The 18,652-nt window shown below is 45.8% G+C and overlaps 1 long non-coding RNA gene across 3 annotated transcripts; it reads left to right on the forward strand.

Annotated features, from left to right (window-relative positions):
* Window positions 1-46: 46 nt before the first annotated feature.
* On the forward strand, window positions 47-16,886 carry LOC139361956 (uncharacterized). 3 transcript variants are annotated; one of them, XR_011620036.1, is made up of 4 exons: window positions 47-502; window positions 5,226-6,515; window positions 12,446-12,567; window positions 14,845-16,886. It is a non-coding gene; the product is annotated as an uncharacterized lncRNA (long non-coding RNA). The 3 variants fall into 3 exon arrangements; XR_011620035.1 differs by lacking the exon at window positions 12,446-12,567 and having other exon boundaries at window positions 14,845-16,881; XR_011620037.1 differs by lacking the exon at window positions 14,845-16,886 and having other exon boundaries at window positions 12,446-14,399.
* Window positions 16,887-18,652: the final 1,766 nt, after the last annotated feature.

The raw sequence follows: 18,652 nt of genomic DNA on the forward strand, positions 1-18,652 counted from the left end.
CGCCCGCCAGCCGCTCTCTCCCTCTCACCCTCACACCGGGAGCGACGCACACCCCACCCGCCCCTCAGCTTCGCAGGCCCGGCCCCTTAAAGAGACACACACGGGCCCCCAATACGCCGCCAGTCGGCGTGCCTGCAGCTGCTGGCTTGACCCCAGGCCGGGACGGGCGGAGCGAAACACTGCCCGGCGGGCCCAGGCCGACAGTGCCTGTGGCTCTCCGGAACAATAAACCCCCGGCTCCGGTGATGTGGGCCAGACCGGACCTAGAGAGGCGGCACCGCGACCCCTCACTCAACCCGCCTGGCGGCCGGGAGCAGCGTGACCCGGCCCGCTACCGTGTTACAGCTGGCGACTGACAAACAGCAGGCGACGTCGGGAGAACTCCCCGAGACGGCCGAGACATCAGCCTTCTTGCTCCACGGCCCTGTAGGACCTGCCCGCCGGGAGCCCCGGAGTCCGCGGCAGCGCCGAGGGCCCCTCCCCCAGGTCTCTGGGCTCTGAGGTAAAGCGGCCGCGGCTGCTCCCGGCCACTCGTCCCACTCGCCCCTCTCTCTCCCCCTAGCCTCTTCATCTCGACCCCTTAGCAAGCATGGAAGCGCAGCGAGGCGGGGGATTGCTCGGAGGCCGAGCTTCCGGCAGCCTCCTCCGCCCTCCTGGCCGCTGTGCCCTCGGGGCTCCTACCTCCACCTCGGCGCGGCGTTCTGCCCGCACCCGAAGTCTCTAAGGCGGCAGCTCGGGTCTCTTGTTTGGTTCTTGGGGCCTTAGAGGCAGTGTCATGAAAAAGGTGTATTAATCACTTTCCTCCAGAAATGATAAGATGAGATTAAGTAGAATAACTTGAAAGAGTTACGAGTTGTTATTTTTGGAAGGAGGGATAGGAACGCGTAAATCCAATATCTAAACTTTCTAGACGCTGAAGAGTTTTTTGTGATAGATCATTTTGACATTGGGGGTTCATAGGGTTAGCTTTTTTTGTGGTGGTGGTGCTGTTGTTTTTCCACTAGAATTTTGAATCGGATTTTACCAGCAATTGGTTAAGGAAAGGAAAGGATGTCTCTTCCAGTTAAGAAACAGTGGTTAAAAACTGAAATGTGGGCCAGGCGCGGTGGTTCACGCCTGTAATCCCAGCACTTTGGGAGGCTGAGGCGGGCGGATCACCTGAGGTCAGGAGTTCGAGACCAGACTGGCCAACATGGCGAAACCCCATTTGTACTAAAAATACAAAAATTAGCTGGGCGTAGTGGCGCACGCCTGTAATCCCAGCTACTCGGGAGGCTGAGATAGGAGACTCGCTTGAACCCAGGAGGCGGAAGTTGCAGTGAGCCGAGATTGTGCCACTGTACTCCAGCCTGGAGACAGAGCAAGCGGAGGTTGTAGTGAGCCCAGATCACGCCACTGCACTCTAGCCTGCGCGATATAGCGAGACTCCATCTCAAAAAAAGAAAACAACAACAAAAATCTTAAATGTGATATGAGAGAATAAACATCCTTCAGTGGCTAACTTTTTAAAATAGCCTTTGTATGTATGTAGGCTAGTGTCTTTTAGTGTTTTATAATCATTGTTTTTCACTTAGGAATTATTTTGGCTTTTTTTTTTTTTTTCCTGGTACCTTTAGGGTTAGCATGGAGGTCCAGGGTCCATCTGACTCCCTAGGTTCGAATCTCCCAAGGCCATTTCTTTACACACCATTATTGTTACTAATTTCCCTGTGGTTTTTCTCATTTTTAAATGAGAATATTGCTGCCAACTGGCCTTCTCACTATTGTGAGGATTAAATAAGCTGTTTGTTAAAGCTTTAAACTTTCAGTACACGTCAGCGTTCTTTAGCCATGATAGTGCAGAGGTTAAGAGCTAGCTCTACCTGGCATTGTGTACCAGGCACTTTCTAGCCTTGTGACATTGGGATGCTTGCTTCTCATGCTTCCCGTGCCTCACCTGTAAATGGGGTATTAGCCACTGCGCAGAGAATGTTGTGAACATGCTTGCACAGTGCCTCTCATTAAGTGCCCAGTAAGTGTTGTCTTTTGGGCTTTGAAAGAATAGATTGAGGCCCTGTGCCTTAGATGCCACATAGGCAGTTGGGAGTCACTTGACCTTGGACAGGCAGGATAGGGCAATTTTAGATGGAGGTGGTTAAACAATGTAAGTGTGAGGTGGTAAGGACCTAAGCTGAGGTGAATGAGAAAAAAGCAGTCAGGTGCAGGTTTCGTATTTCCTTAATAAGAAAGTAAGCAATTCTCTTGCAGGAGGTACAGCTGGGCACTGGTCTCATGATAGCATTGGTTTTGGTCAGAACCCAATGCAATAAGCTTGTCAAGCCATGGGAATCAGTGAGAATTCTAAGCCCCAAACAGAAACAAATGAACTGGGTTTTTACAGGCAGTGCCTTCATCTATAATTGCTCTCAGAGTTATTTGGACTTATATTTTTAAGTCAAAGAGAATGCATGCTTGGGGCACATACTTGGGCCTGGCCACCTGATCAAAGGTGTGGAATAATTTGGTTTTTAGTGTTATTAAATAGTGACTGTCCCCTGCTTTCTGCACATGTTTAAAGGAAAAATGTCTAAAAAGCCCTAGCATGAAATATATGAGGCGTTCACTCCCAGAGTGCTAAAATCGTAAAAGCCTTTATAATTTCAGCCAGACGTGGTGGCTCAGGCCTGTAATCCCATCACTTTGGGAGGCTGAGGCAGGCAGATCACCTGAGGGCGGGAGTTCGAGACCAGCCTGACCAACATGGAGAAACCCCATCTCTACTAAAAATACAAAAATTAGCCGGGCGTGGCGGCGCATGTCTGTAATCCCAGCTACTAGGGAGGCTGAGACAGGAGAATCACTTGAACCTGGGAGGCAGAGGTTGCGGTGAGCTGAGATCGTGCCATTGCACACCAGCCTGGGCAACAAGAGCGAAACTCCATCTCAAAAAAAAAAAAAACCCTTTTTACTCTCTGCTACTTTACTGTCTCCTGTGGGTCAAGACCAACCCCATCCCAGGGGATCCCAGGGTTGCCAGTAGTGACCCTGAAACAAAATCATCTCTTGCCTTAGGGAAGACAGAAGGCCAAAGGTCAATCACTCTCCACAGGTAGGCTCCGGGTACCTGGTAAGGGGTAGTAGAAAGAAGAAATGTAGGCCGGGTGTGGTGGTTCATGCCTGTAATCCCAGCACTTTGAGAGGCCAAGGCAGGTGAATCACCTGAAGTCAGGAGTTCAAGACCAACCTGACCAACGTGGAGAAACCCCATCTCTACTAAAAATACAAAATTAGCTGGACGTGGTGGTGCATGCCTGTAATCCCAGCTACTCTGGAGGATGAGGCAGAAGAATCACTTGAACCTGGGGGGCAGAGGTTGCGGTGAGCCGAGATCGCGCCCCTGCACTCCAGCCTGGGCAATGAGAGCAAAACTCCATCTCAAAGAAAAAAAAGAAAGAAATGTAGGTCGGTCACAGTGACTCATGCCTGTAATCCCAGCACTTTGGGAGGCTGAGGTAGGCAGATCACTTGAGATCAGGAGTTCAAGACCAGCCTGGCCAACACGGTGAAACCCCATCTCTACTAAAAATACAAAAATTGGCTAGGCATGGTGGTGCACACCTATAATCCCAGCTACTCGGGAGGCTGAAGTGGGAGAATCGCTTGAGCCCAGGAGGTGGAGGTTGCAGTGAACAGAGATCGCATCACTACACTCCAGCCTGGGCAACAAGAGTGAGACTCCGTCTCAAACAAAAAAAATGAATAAAATAAATAAATATGTATTTTCTCCTCTGTAGCATAGAAACATTTACTATCAACATCTTAGCATTTTGGGAAGCGGAAAATGAGATAATGTCTGAAAAAGTACCTACTGCCTCTAAACTAATAGCCATACAACAAAAAATTGTCTACCTTATAAATTTAGGTAGATATATGAGGCTCAATACAATTGAAGATTTAGATTTACTCAGTATACAGAATAAAGGCAGCATAATTTAGAATAAATTACTCATTCACCTAAGTTTTGTTATACTATATTGTTATAATTGTTCTATTAGGCCGGGCGTGGTGGCTCAAGCCTGTAATCCCAGCACTTTGGGAGGCCAAGACGGGCAGATCACGAGGTCAGGAGATCGACACCATCCTGGCTAACAAGGTGAAACCCCGTCTCTACTAAAAAATACAAAAAAATAACTAGCCGAGCGAGGTGGCGGGCGTCTGTAGTCCCAGCTACTCAGGAGGCTGAGGCAGGAGAATGGCGTACACCCGGGAGGCGGAGCTTGCAGTGAGCTGAGATCCGGCCACTGCACTCCAGCCTGGGCGACAGAGCAAGACTCCATCTCAAAAAAAAAAAAAAAAAAAAAATTTCTATTAACTACTGTTAATATCTTAGTGTGCCTAATTTATAAATTAAACATCATAAGTATGTATGTATGTATAGGAAAAAACAAAGTATATTTAGGGTTCCAGGCATCCACCAGGGGTCTTGGGACCTATCCCTTGTGGATAAGGTGGGGACTGCTGTAATTACAACTTTTTTTTTTTTTTTTTTGAGATGGAGTCTCGCTCTGTCGCCCACGCTGGAGGGCAGTGGCGCAATCTCAGCTCATTGCAAGCTCCGCCTCCCAGATTCATGCCATTCTCCTGCCTCAGCCTCCTGAGGAGCTGGGACCACAGGCGCCCGCCACCAGGCCCGGCTAATTTTTTGTATATTTAGTAGAGACGGGGGTCACCTTGTTAGCGAGGATGGTCTCGATCTCCTGACCTTGTGATCCACCCACCTCAGCTTCCCAAAGTACTGGGATTATAGGCATGAGTCACTGTGCCCAGCCTAATTACAACTTATTTTTATTCCTGTTCATTCTGCACATCCCAACGCAAGGCAAGAGGAATCTAGAAAACAATGGACAACCTACAATGAGCTCCACCTCCTATAATTCCTATTACATGTTATTTGTTTCAAGTCAGCACCCTCCTACATAATATTACTATATTCTGTAGTTGTTTTTCCTATACAGATAAGCTTTCTGTTACATATTGCTTTGTTAACAGATTTTAATTACATAATATGTCTATCTTACCAACTTTATAAGTTTGTTGTAGGCAGAAGCAATCTGTCTTTCATATTTTATAGTGTTTGAGGCTGTAGGTACCAAGTGTTGAATGAATAACTACTTTGTTACTTCTGAAAACCTTACTTTTTGATTAATACTTTTCCTTTTTACCAATTCCTTTTTCTTTTTTTTCAGGCTCATTCATGGAATACCAATCCTTTTTCTTAGTGTTCACATTGGATTTTTCTGTTAAAAATAGATTGTTGGAGTTGGCTAACAAGTTGACGACTTCCAGTCAAGCACTCTCTTCTGTAAAGTCTCTTTTGTAAGCTCCTACAAGCAGCTATTTCACTGGACTTGAAAGAACTGATTAAAAAGAACCACACACTGTAACTTTCAAGCATACAGGAATATTGTTATTAGGTTGTTTTTTTTTTTTTTCTCCTCCAGTATGTTAACCTTGTCTTCCCTACAATTTTCTTTTTTTTTTTTTTTTTTTTTTTTGAGATGGAGTCTCACTCTTGCCCAGGCTGGAGTGCAGTGGCATGATCTCGGCTCACTGCAACCTCTGCTGCCAGGGTTCAAGTGATTCTCCTGCCTCAGCCTCCTGAGTAGCTGGGATTACAGGTGTGTGCCACCATACCCAGCTAATTTTTTGTGTCTTTAGTAGAGACGGGGTTTCGCCATCTTGGCCAGGCTGGTCTTGAACTCCTGACCTTGTGATCCACCCTCCTCAGCCTCCCAAAGTGCTAGGATTACAGGAGTGAGCCACGGCGCCCGACCTCCCTACAATTTTCAAACATTCAGAGAGGTGATTATGGTGTATGTTTTATTTTGTTTTGCTTTGGATCTTGGCGTTCTTCTAGAGAACTCATCTGCTCAGGAGCTTCTCCGTGCGTCTTCCCTCCCAAACTTGTCTTACCCAGTAGAGAATGAATGTACTCAAGATTACCAGTTTTGCAGATGAATAAACCACTGATTCCAGAGGTTATGGTACATATCTAGAGTCATATGACTAAGAAATGGTAAAACCAGGATTTCAGCCAGGTTATGTGATTCAAGACATTTTCAGACAAAAAAATCTGGAGTTTACCACCAACAAGAAATGATCCCAGCCTCAGCATCTAAGCCCACACTGGGAGCATTGAGTGCTGAAAAAAAATTTTTTTAATTTTAAATAGTAAATAATTTTATAAAAAAGAAATGATCCCTTATAGACTCTTGAATTACATTTTTCAATGTGTGTATTTGGTCAACAACAGGTTGCAGTGAACCGAGATCATGCCACTCCACTCAAGCCTGGGTGACAAAGCAAGACTCCATTTCAAAAAAAAAAAACTGAAAATACCAAATATTGACAAGGATTTGGAGCAAGTGGAACCCTCATGCATTGTGGATGGAAATGCAAAATTATACAGCCAATTTGGAAAAAATAACTGGGTGTGGCGGTGTACACCTATTTTTCCAACAATTTGGGAGACTAAGGTAGGAGGATCCCTTGAGCCCAGGAGTTTGAGGTTACAGTGAGCTGATGACTCCATGGCTCTCCAGCCTGGGTGACAAAACTGTCTCAAAAAAAAAAAGAAAAAATTGATGCTATAAGAAAAAAACTATATACCAATGTCCTTCATTAACATAGATACAAAATGTTTAATCAAAATTTTAGCAAATTGAATCCAACTCTCTCCCCCACCCCCACATCTATATATGTATCTATGTTTGTTTGTGTTTGTTTGTTTGTTTTGAGACAGAGTTTCACATTGCCCAGGCTGGACTGCAGTGGTGTGGTCTCGCTCACTGCAACCTCTGCCTCCCAGGATCAAGTGATTCTCCTGCCTCAGCCTCCCGAGTAGCAGGGATTACAGGCATGCCCCACCACACCCGGCTAATTTTGTATTTTTAGTAGAAACGGGGTTTCACCATGTCGGACAAGCTGGTCTCAAACTTCTGACTTCAAGTAATCCACCCACCCCAGCCTCCCAAAGTGTTGGGATTATAGGCGTGAGCCACTGCACCCAGCCTTGGGTTTTTTTTGTTTGTTTGTTTTGTTTTTGTTTTGTTTTTGAGTCAGGGTCTTGGTCTGTCACCCAGGCTCACTGTAACCTCCGCCTCCCAGGCTCAAGGAATCCCACCTCTGCCTCCTGAATAGCTGGGACTATAGGCATAAGCCACCATGCCTAGCTAGTTTTTGTTTTGTTTGATTTGGCTGGTTGTTTTTTTCTTTTGTTTTTGTTTTTGTAGAGATGGCATTTTGCCATGTTGCCCAGACTAGTATCAAACTTCTAGGCTCAAGTGATCCACCCACCTCGGCTTCCCAAAAGGCTAGGATTATAATCACATCTGTAGGCATGAGCCACCACACCTGATAAATCTAACAATACATTAAACGGAAAATACCACACTGCGTGCAGAGGCTCACATCTGTAATCCCAGCATTTTGGGAGGCCAAGGCTGGCAGATCACCTGAGGTCAGGAGTTCAAGGCCAGCCTGACCAACATGGTGAAACCCCGTCTCTACTAAAAATACAAAAATTAGCCGGGCGTGGTGGCACACGCCTGTAGTCCCAGATACTCGGGAGGCTGAGGTGGGAGAAGGGACTAGCCTTGTCTCAGATGAGTCTCTGGACTTCTGAGTTAATGCTGGAATAAGTTAAGACTCTGAGGGACTATTGGGAACACATAATTGTATTTTACAATGTGAGAGAGACATGAGATTTAGAGGGGCCAAAGGTGGAGTGATATGATTTGGGTCTGTGTCCCCACTAAATCTCATGTTGAATTGTAATCCCCAGTGTTAGAAGTGGGGCCTGGTGGGAGGTGATTAAATTATGGGGATGGTTTCTCATGAATGGCTTAGCACCATGCCCCCTTGTGAGTTCTCACAAGATCTGGTTGTTTAAAGCTAGACCTCTCTCGGTCTAGCTCCTGCCATATAAAATGCTGGCTCTTGCTTTACCTTTCACCATGAGTAAAAGCCTCCTGAGACCTTCTCAGAAGCAGATACTGCCATGCTTCCTGTACAGCCTGAAGAACTATGAGCAAATTAAGCCTCTTGTCTATAAATTACCCAGTCTCAGGTATTTGTTTATACCAATGTAAGAAAGAACTAATACAAGTGGTTTCACTTCTTACAGCCTAAAACTACATAGCATACCTTTGAAATTGCACCTGCTTTCTACTGCTTCTAATTCAGACTTGTCTTTTCATTTGTGACCAATTCCTGTTATTTCCAAACCAAAGAGTGCATGAGGGTGAATTATATTACCCTGAAGAGATGAGACAATGACTTTGACTGACCCATTCAGCTGGTCTAGGTGACTAGAGACTGTGCAGAGATGTCAGGACTGTTGCCCAGGACACAAAGCAGACTTACAGGGCATTCCTCACTAAAAGAACATTTTAGGGACACTTGCTTATCCGGAAAGGCATAAATAAGGGACTAGTAACCCTGATAACTTGAGAACCCTAATGCTACCTGGTGGTTAGAGGCAGTCTGAGACACATAAGAGAGTGATTCAGGCTGGGAGTGGTGGTTCACACCTGTAATCCCAGCACTTTGGGAGGCCAAGGTGGGCGGATTGCTTGAGGTCAGGAGTTTGAGACCAGCTGGCCAGCATGGTGAAACCCCCCTCTACTAAAAATACCAAAGTTAGCCGGGTATTGTGGCACATGCCTGTGATACCAGCTATTTGGGAGGCTGAGACACAAGAATCACTTGAACCCAGGAGGTGGAGTTTGCAGTGAGCCAAGATTATGCCACTTCTCTCCAGCCTGAGCAACACAGTGACACTCTGTCTCAAAAAAAAAAAAAATGAAAAAGATTTTGGGACCTGGACAGGTGGCCATGGTGAGACCTTTGAAGACATATGTATGTCCATAGCAGCTAGACCACCAGGGGCAGGTCAGGGCCAAACGTAGTATGTCCTCCCTGGCCCAGCTGTGTTTCCTGGCCATGCCTAGAAGGGTTGTACTTTATAGCCATCCTGGGTGCCACATGGGTACTTGGGACCCAGAATGACTGGGAAAAACATTAGAGGAGGGTAACTGTGTATATCGAAGTAATGTTATGTTAAATTATGTAATAGATAATCATAAAATGTCTGAGTCATTTCTAAGTTAAAATGCTGAGATATCAATCAATTTAATCTTAGTTTTTTGTTGTTGACTTTAGACATCTAGAAATACAAAGCATAATCAACTTAAGAATAAAAAATACGGGCTGGGTCCAGTGGCTCATGCCTATAATCCCAGCACTTTGGGAGGCCAATGCCGGCAGATCACTTGAGTCTAGGAGGCCAGCTTGGCAACATAAAGAAACCCTGTCTCTACAAAAAAATTTTAAAAATTAGCCAGGTGTAATGGTAGGTGGGTGTGGTGGTGTGCGCCTATAGCCCCAGCTATTAGGGAAGCTGAGGTTAGATGATCACTTGAGCTTGGGAGGTGTAGGTTGCAGTGAGCCAAGATTGTGTCACTGCCCTCCAGCCTGTGCAACAAAGTAAGACCCGTCTCAAAAAATAATATGCAAATAAGGACAATTATTAACAAAACAAAGTGAAATCCATATCTGAAAAGTGTTTCTGGCCAGGCGTGGTGGCTCACGCCTGTAATCCCAACATTTTGGGAGGCTGAGGTGAGTGGATCACTTGACACCAGGAGTTCAAGACCAGCCTGGCCAACATGGTGAAACCCTGTCTCTATTCAAAATACAAAAATTAGCCCGGTGTGGTAGTGCATGCCTGTAATCTCAGCTACTTCTTGGGAGGCTAAGGCAGGAAAATCACTTGAACCCAGGAGGCAGAGGCTGTAGTGAGCCGAGACTGTGCCACTGCACTCCAGCCTGGGTGACAGAGCGAGACCCTGTCTCTTTTTCTTTTTTTTTTTTTTTTTTTTTTTTGAGACGGAGTCTCGCTGTGTCTCCCAGGCTGGAGTGCAGTGGCGTGATCTCAGCTCACTGCAAGCTCCGCCTCCCGGGTTCACGCCATTCTCCCGCCTCAGCCTCCCAAGTAGCTGAGACTACAGGCGCCCGCCACCACGCCCGGCTAGTTTTTTGTATTTTTAGTAGAGACGGGGTTTCACCATGTTAGCCAGGATAGTCTCGATCTCCTGACCTCGTGATCCACCCGCCTCGGCCTCCCAAAGTGCTGGGATTACAGGCTTGAGCCACCGCGCCCGGCCGAGACCCTGTCTCAAAAAAAAAAAAAAAAAAAGAAAAGGTGTTTCTAAAGGTAACCAGGCCAGGCACAGTGGCTTGCCTAGGCTACCAGCTACAGGGCAGGTTACAGCTAGTGGCCCAAGCTCTGGGATAAAATATTAATCAATATTAATTAAACTTAGTCCTTTAAGTTTAAGCTTATATACTTTGGTATCTTACATGGTTTAACAAAGCTAAATATATTTCAATCTGTTAATAAAAGTGGAGGAAACATCTTTCTAAAAACTTATGAAGTGATTTTCATCTACAAATACTGATAAAAAATGTTCAAAATTACTTTCTAGGTTTTTCACTAGAAATTAGGTTACTAAGAGTTAAAATTATAGTAAATATATATAATTAAAACTACCAGGCTGGGCCTGGTGGCTCATGCCTGTAATCCCAGCACTTTGGGAGGCCGAGGCATGTGGAACACCCAAGGTCAGGAGTTCGAGACCAGCCTGGCCAACATGGTGAAACCCCGTCTCTACTAAAATACAAAAATTAGCTGGGAGTGGTAGCAGGTGCCTGTAATCCCGTAATCCCAGCTACTTGTGAGGCTGAGGCAGGAAAATCTCTTGAACCTAGGAGGTGGAGGCTGCAGTGAACAGAGATTGTGCCACTGCACTCCAGCCTGGGTGATAGAGCAGACTCTGTCTCAAAAACAAAAACAAAAATTCTAGATATAAGGGAAACAATTCTGTGTACACAGCATTTAAAAATCAAATGTGTCGGCCGGGCGCAGTGGCTCACATCTGTAATCCCAGCAGTTTGGGAGGCCGAGGTGGGCGGATCACGAGGTCAGGAGTTCGAGACCATTCTGGCTAACATGGTGAAACCCCATCTCTACTAAAAATACAAAAAATTAGCCGGGTGTGGCAGCGTGCACCTATAGTCCCAGCTACTCGGGAGGCTGAGGCAGAGAATGGCGGGAACCTGGGAGGCGGAGCTTGCAGTGAGCCGAGATTGTGCCACTGTACTCCAGCCTGGGAGACAGAGCGAGACTCTGTCTCAAATTTAAAAAAAAAAAAAAAAAAAATCAAATGTGTCTTTGGTAAAGAAGATTATAAAGAAGGCATGGGAATGTAGTTTTTGTTAAAGGAAAAGTACTTTTGTCTAGAGATTCTTAAAGATTCTTTTAAGTCGAAAGGATAAGAAAGAATGATAGATAAAACTAAATGGAAGCTGGGCGCGGTGGCTTACACTTGTAATCCCAGCACTTTGGGAGGCCAAGGCGGGCGGATCACCTGAGTTTGGGAGTTCAAGACCAGCCTGATCAACATGGAGAAACCCTGTCTCTGCTAAAAATACAAAATTAGCTGGGCGTGGTGGCGCATACCTGTAATCCCAGCTACTCAGGAGGCTGAGGCAGGAGAATCGCTTGAACCTGGGAGACGGAGGTTGCGGTGAGCCCAGATCGTGCCATTGCACTCCAGCCTGGGCAACAAGAGCGAAACTCCATCTCAAAAAAAAAAGAAAAAAAACTGAATGGATATAGAAAGTTGAGGAAATAAAGAGATTGGAAAAAATTGTAGGAAATTATAAAAGTCTTCTAGAAAGCTTACCTTGTGCCGTCAAAGCTGATTGAAATTGGATGGATCAGCTGGGCGCGGTGGCTCATGCCTGTAATTCCAGCACCCTGGGAAGCCAAGGTGGGCAGATCACGAGGTCAGGAGTTCAAGAGCAGCCTGGCCAACATGGTGAAACCCTGTCTCTACTAAAAATACCAAACTTAGCCGGGTATGGTGGCGGGCGCCTGTAATCCCAGCTACTCAGGAGGCTGAAGCAGGAGAATCACTTGAAGCTGGAAGGCAGGGGATGCAGTAAGCTGAGATGGTGCCACTGCACTCCAGCCTGGGTGAAAGAGCGAAACTCCATCTCAAATAAATAAATAGGATCCGCATTCCCATTGTACATATCACCCTTAGTCTTCCAGAGTGGTGGAAAACACAAATCGGATAATAAAAGAATCAACTGGCAAAGCTTATGTAAACTTTTAACTTTCCCTAGCTTAAGGCTCTTCCATTTGCTGGACTTACATTCTACCCGGTTTGGAAAATACCAGGTTTGTTTCTCCCTTTGAAATAGTAATGGGAAGGTCCATGTGCCTGGATGAAGGAGCCTATGAACCAGCTCCCCTTAAAGGTGATATTCTTTGTTTTTACTAAGGGCTTGTAAGCTTCTCACTAAAACTAAGGATTAATTAAGGATTTTTTTTTTTCAGATGGAGTGTCGCTCTGTCACCCAGGCTGGAATGTAGTAGTGTGATCTTGGCTCACTGCAACCTGCGCCTCCCAGGTTCAAGCGATTCACCTGCCTCAGCCTCCTGAATAGCTGGGATTACAGGTGCGCACCACCACACCCAGCTAATTTTTTGTATTTTTAGTAGAGATGGAGTTTCACCATGTTGGCCAGGCTGGTCTCAAACTCCTGACCTCAGGTAATCCACCTGCCTCGGTCTCCCAAAATCCTGGGATTACAGGTGCGAGCCACAAACCCAGCCTAAGGATTATTTTAACAGTGAGCTCCCAGAATATAAGACCATCAAAGATCACAGTCTCCAACCTGGAGATTTTTTAAATAGAAAAACATCAAATAGGGGACTCTTTCCAACATGTTAGCAGGAACCATATCAGGCAGTCCTGCCTCAATGGGCATCTTCAACAGCAGAGATCTTCAACACCTTATTTTTCAGAGTAGGATGAGGAACAGATAAAATATTTGTTTGGTTACATTTATTTATTTTTAAAAAATTTTTTTAGAGATAGAGACTGGCTCTGTTGCCCAGGCTGGAATGCATAGTCATGATTATAGCTCACTGTAGCCTTAAATTCCTGAGCTTGAGTGATCCTCCTGCCTCAGCCCTATGAGTAGCTGGGACTACAGGTGGATGCCACTTCACCTGGCTAATTTTTTATTTTTTTTATTATTTTTATTTATTTATTTATTTATTTATTTTGAGACAGAGTCTCGCTCTGTCACCCATGCTGGAGTGCAGTGGTGCTATCTTGGCTCACTGCGAGCTCCGCCTCCTGAGTTCACAACATTCTCTGGCCTTAGCCTTCCAAGTAGCTGGGACTACAGGCGCCTGCTACCACGCCTGGCTAATTTTGTTTTTGTATTTTTAGTAGAGATGGGGTTTCATCGTGTTAGCCAGGCTGGTCTTGATCTCCTGACCTCGTGATCCACCTGCCTCGGCCTCCCAAAGTTCTGGGATTACAGGAGTGAGCCACTGCACCTGGCCTATTTTTACTTTATAGAGATAAGATCTTTCTATGTTGCCCGGGCTGTTCTCAAACTCCTGACCTCAAGTGATCCTCCTGCCTTGGCCTCCCAAAGTTCTGGCATTATAGGCATAAGCCACTGCACCTGGCCTGGTACCTTTAGAAATAAGAACACTTTTCAGACCTGGATTTCAAATTGTTGTGTCAATAATGGTCCATATTTGCGTCATATTTTTTATTCTTAAGCTGATTATGCTTTGTATTTTTAGATATCTAAGGTCAACAACAGAAAATGAATTATGATAGCTAGATGTTTAGAAAGAATACAATATTCTGCAGCTTCCTTGTAAGTGGATGGCCTGACCAAGGTCCCATTGCTCTGTCTCTTTTTGTTGTCAATCAATTCAGCCTTAAGACCTCACTAAATTCATAAGCCATAATACCTCTCCTCTCTTCCTCTGACATGGAACAAGGTTACAACCTGGGAATGAGCCTTCCCAGCTACGTGGGAGAAGCATACATCTAAAATGTTGAACATCAATGCTTTCAGAAGAGAAAATTTTCAATCAAAAGAGGGAAATGAGAGAAAAAAAAACAACAACAGAGCAGTCTGAACTACATGAGATATGCAAAATTTATCAGGCACAAAGAGACATGAGTGGCTGGGCGCCACGGCTCACACCTGGAATCCTAGCACTTTGGAATGCTGAGGTGGGCAGATCACTTGAGCTCAGGAGTTCAAGACCAGCCTGGGCAACATGGCAAAACTCCATCTCTACAAAAAACACAAAAAAATTAGCAAGTCATGGTGGCACACACCTGTAGTCCCAGCTACTTAGGAGGCCAAGGTGGGAGGATTACTTGAGCTGGAGAGGCAAAGGTTGCAATGAGCCAACATCACGCCACTGCACTCCAGCCTGGGCAACAGACAGATCCTGTCTCAAAAAAAACAAAGACATGAATATGGGACTTCAGCCACACACCCCCACACCCATGCCTGGGGACAATTGTTTAAAGGCATTTTGTTCTTTTTTTTTTTTTTTTTTTGAGACAGAGTCTTGCTCTGTCGCTAGGCTGGAGTGCAGTGGCACGATCTTGGCTCACTGCAGCCTCCACCTCCCAGGTTCAAGCAATTGCCCTGCCTCAGCCTCCTCAGTAGCTGGGACTACAGGTGCGCACTACCACACCCGGCTAATTATTTGTATTTTAGTAGAGACGGGGTTTCACCATGTTGACCAGGATGGTCTTGATCTCCTGACCTCCTGATCCTCCCGCCTCAGCCTCCCAAAGTGCCGGAATTACAGGTGTGAGCCACCACGCCTGGCCTGTTATTTCTTTTCTTCCCTGTAGTTTCCTGACTGCCTCACCCATTATCTTTTTTTAATTTTTCTTTTGACAGGGTCTCACTGTGTCACCTAGACTGGAATGCAGTTGTGCAATCGCAGCTCACTGCAGCCTTGACCTGCTGGACTCAAGCAATCCTCCTGCCTCAGCCTCCTGAGTAGCTGAGACTACAGGCATGCACTACTGCACCTGGCTAATTTTCCTTTTGTTTTTCTGAGACGGAGTCTCACTCTGTCACCCAGGCTGGAGTGTAGTGACACCATCTCAGCTCACTGCAGCCTCCACCTCCTAGGTTCAAGCAATTCTCCTGCCTCAGCCTCCTGAGTAACTGGGACCACAGGTGCATGCCACCACACCTGGCTAATTTTTGTATTTTTGGTAGAGACGGGGTTTCACCATGTTGGCCAGGCTGGTCTCAAACTCCTGACCTCAGGTGCTGGAGTTACAGGTGTGAGCCACCATGCCCGGCCCTAATTTTTGTATTTTGTGTAGAGATGGGGTATCCCCATGTTGCCCAGGCTAGTCTCAACTCCTAGGCTCAAGTAATCTGCCTGCCTTAGCCTCCCAAAGTGCTGAAAATACAGGTGTGAACCACTACGCCCAGCCTAACCCATTATCTTCCTGTTCCTGGAATTTGTGATATAAAGAACAATGTACAGCCAATCAATAGCTTATGTTACTTTAACATAAATTTTTTTTTTTTTTTTTTGAGACAAGAGTCTCATCCTGTTGCCCAGGTTGGAGTGCCATGGTGCGTTTTTGGCTCAATGCAACCTCCGCCTCCTGGGTTCAAGCAATTATCCTGCCTCAGCCTCCTGAGTAGCTGGGATTACAGGCACATGCTACCATGCCCGGGTTTTTGTATTTTTAGTAGAGATGGGGTTTCACTCTGTTGACCAGGCTGGTCTCAAACTCCTGACCTCAGGTGATCCGTCCACCTTGGCCTCCCAAAGTGCTGAGATTACAGAGGTGAGCCACCATGCCTGGCCCTAACATAAATTCTTGATAAACAACTTAGAAATTGCCTCTTCTATATTCCTTTAAAAACCCACTTATAACTGCTGTTAATCAGAGCATATATTCAGGGCAACTTGAATCTATGCTCCTGGGTTGTAGTCCATTAACTTGGCCCAAACAGACTCTGTACTTATGTTAATTTTTCCTAATTTTTTTCCTTTTGGTTAACAGAAGAAAACAAGGAAACAACAGCAAAGGTCTAGAGGGGAGGGTGGTGGGTGGCAGAGAGTGGGAATAGAGATCAGGACATGGACTTGCTACAATATATTATTATTATTATTATTTTTTTTTTTTCCAAGACAGAGTCTTGCTCTGTCACCCAGGCTTAATGCAGTGGCATGATCTCAGCTCATTGCAACCTCCGCCTCCCGGGTTCAAGCAATTCTCCTGCCTTAGCCTCCTCTGTCAGAAACAAAAAAAAAGATTTCTGTTTTTCTTTTTTTTGATCAAGTCATAATCATGGAACAGGCTGGAACTTGGTTCCCTGACTCACATCAGCTCCAACTCCCACCTCCGTCTGGCTAATTTTTGTATTTTTAGTAGAGACAGGGTTTCACCATGTTGGCCAGGCTGGTCTCAAACTCCTGACCTCGTGATCCACCCGCCTCGGCCTCCCAAAGTGCTGGGATTACAAGCATGAGCCACCATGCCAGGCCTTACAATATATTATTTAAAATGCCCACTTTGTAACACAAAGTTACAAGATGAGCAAAAAACATGAAAGTGTATTCCATACACAGAACAAAAAAAAAAATAGGTAATAGAAACTGCCTTTGAAGAGCCCAGATGTTGACTTTAGCAGACAAATACTTTTTTTTTTTTTGAGACGGAGTCTCACTGTCACCTAGGCTAGATTGCAAAGGCATAATCTCAGCTCACTGCAACCTCTGCCTCTGGGTTCAAGCAATTCTCCTGGCTCAGCCTCCTGAGTAGCTGGGATTACAGGTGCACACCACCACACCCGGCTAATTTTGGTATTTTTAGTAGAGACGGGTTTCACCATGTTGGTCAGGCTGATCTTAAATCCCTGACCTTGAGATCTGCCCGCCTTGGCCTCCCAAAGTGCTGGGATTACAGGCATGAGTCACCGCGCCTGGCCTTTTTTTTTTTTTTTTTTTTTTTGAGAGAGTCTCACACTGTTTCCTGGGCTGCAGTGCAGTGGCACCATCGGCTCACTGCAACCTCTACCTCCTGTGTTCAAATGAATCTCATGCCTCAGCCCCCCGACTAGCTGGGATTACAGGCATGCACAACCACACCCAGCTAATTTTTGTATTTTTAGTAGAAATGGGGTTTCACCATATTGGCCAAGCTGGTCTCGAACTCTTGGCCTCGAGTGATCCACCCACCTCGGCCTCCCAAAGTGCAGGGATTATAGGCGTGAGCCCCCACACCTGGCCTAGCAGACAAATACTTCAAAGCAGCTATTATAAATATGTTCACACAACTCTTAGTTGGTTCAGGCTTCTATGACAAATTACCATAGACTGAGTGCCTTAACAGAAATGTATTTATCATGGCTATGGAGGCTAGGAAGTCTGAGATTCTGGTGCCAGCATGTTCTTGTTCTGGTGAGGGCCCTCTTCTGATTGCAGACTACTATGTTTTCACCATATCTCATATGGCAGAAACAGATGCTCTCTGGGATCCCTTTCTTATTTTTTTATTATTATTATTCTTTTTTTTTTTTTTTTTTTTGAGACGGAGTCTCGCTCTGTCGCCCAGGCTGGAGTGCAGTGGCACTATCTTGGCTGACTGCAAACTACACCTCCCCGGTTCAAGCAATCCTTCTGCCTCAGCCTCCCAAGTAGCTGGGATTACAGGTGCAGACCACCACGCCTGGTGGTGTTTTGTTTTGTTTTGTTTTTTGTATTTTTGGTAGAGAGGGGGTTTCACCATGTTGGTCAGGCTGGTCTTGAACTCCTGACCTCAGGTGATCCGCTCACCTCAGCCTCCCAAAGTGCTGTGATTACAGGCATAAGCCACCAAGCCCAGCCTCCTCTCTTTTTCTTTTCTTTTTTTTTGAGATGGAGTCTCACTCTGTCACCCAGGCTGGAGTGCAGTGGCACGATCTTGGCTCACTGCAAGCTCTGCCTCCTGGGTTCACACCATTCTCCTGCCTCAGCCTCCTGAGTAGTTGGAACTATAGGCACCCACCCACCACCACGATCTCGGCTCACTGCAAGCGCTGCCTCCTGGGTTCACACCATTCTCCGGCCTCAGCCTCCCGAGTAGCTGGGACTACAGGCACACGTTGCCATGCCCGGCTAATTTTTTGTACTTTTAGTAGAGATGGGGTTTCACCGTGTTAGCCAGGATTGTCTCGATCTCCTGACCTTGTGATCTGCCCACCTTGGCCTCCCAAAGTGCTGGGATTATAGGCATGAGCCACCACGCCTGGCCTCTTTTTTTTTTAATAATAGAGATGGGGTCTTACTGTGTTGCCCAGGCTGGTCTTGAACTGCAGCCTCAAGCAGCCCTCCCACTTCAACCTCCCAAAGTGCCAGGATTCTAGTTGTGAGCCACTGCACCTGGCCTGGGGTTCCTTTTTATTTTTTATTTATTTTCTAATTTAAAAAATTATTTCCATAGTTTATTGGGGCACAGGTGGTGTTTGGTTACATGAGTAAGTTCTTTAGTGGTGATTTGTGAGATTTTGGTGCACCCATCACCCAGACTATATACACTACACCCAATTTGCAGTCTTTTATAAGAGTTCCTTTTTAAAGGAAGGGTACTAATCCCATTCACAAGGGTTCCACCCTCATGACCCAAATACCTCCCAAAGGCCCCACTTCCTAAATACTATCACTTTGGGGATTAGGATGTCAACATATGAATTTTGA

Source organism: Macaca nemestrina, chromosome 2 (genome assembly GCF_043159975.1).
Source record: "Macaca nemestrina isolate mMacNem1 chromosome 2, mMacNem.hap1, whole genome shotgun sequence".
Classification (NCBI taxonomy): Eukaryota; Metazoa; Chordata; class Mammalia; order Primates; family Cercopithecidae; genus Macaca; species Macaca nemestrina.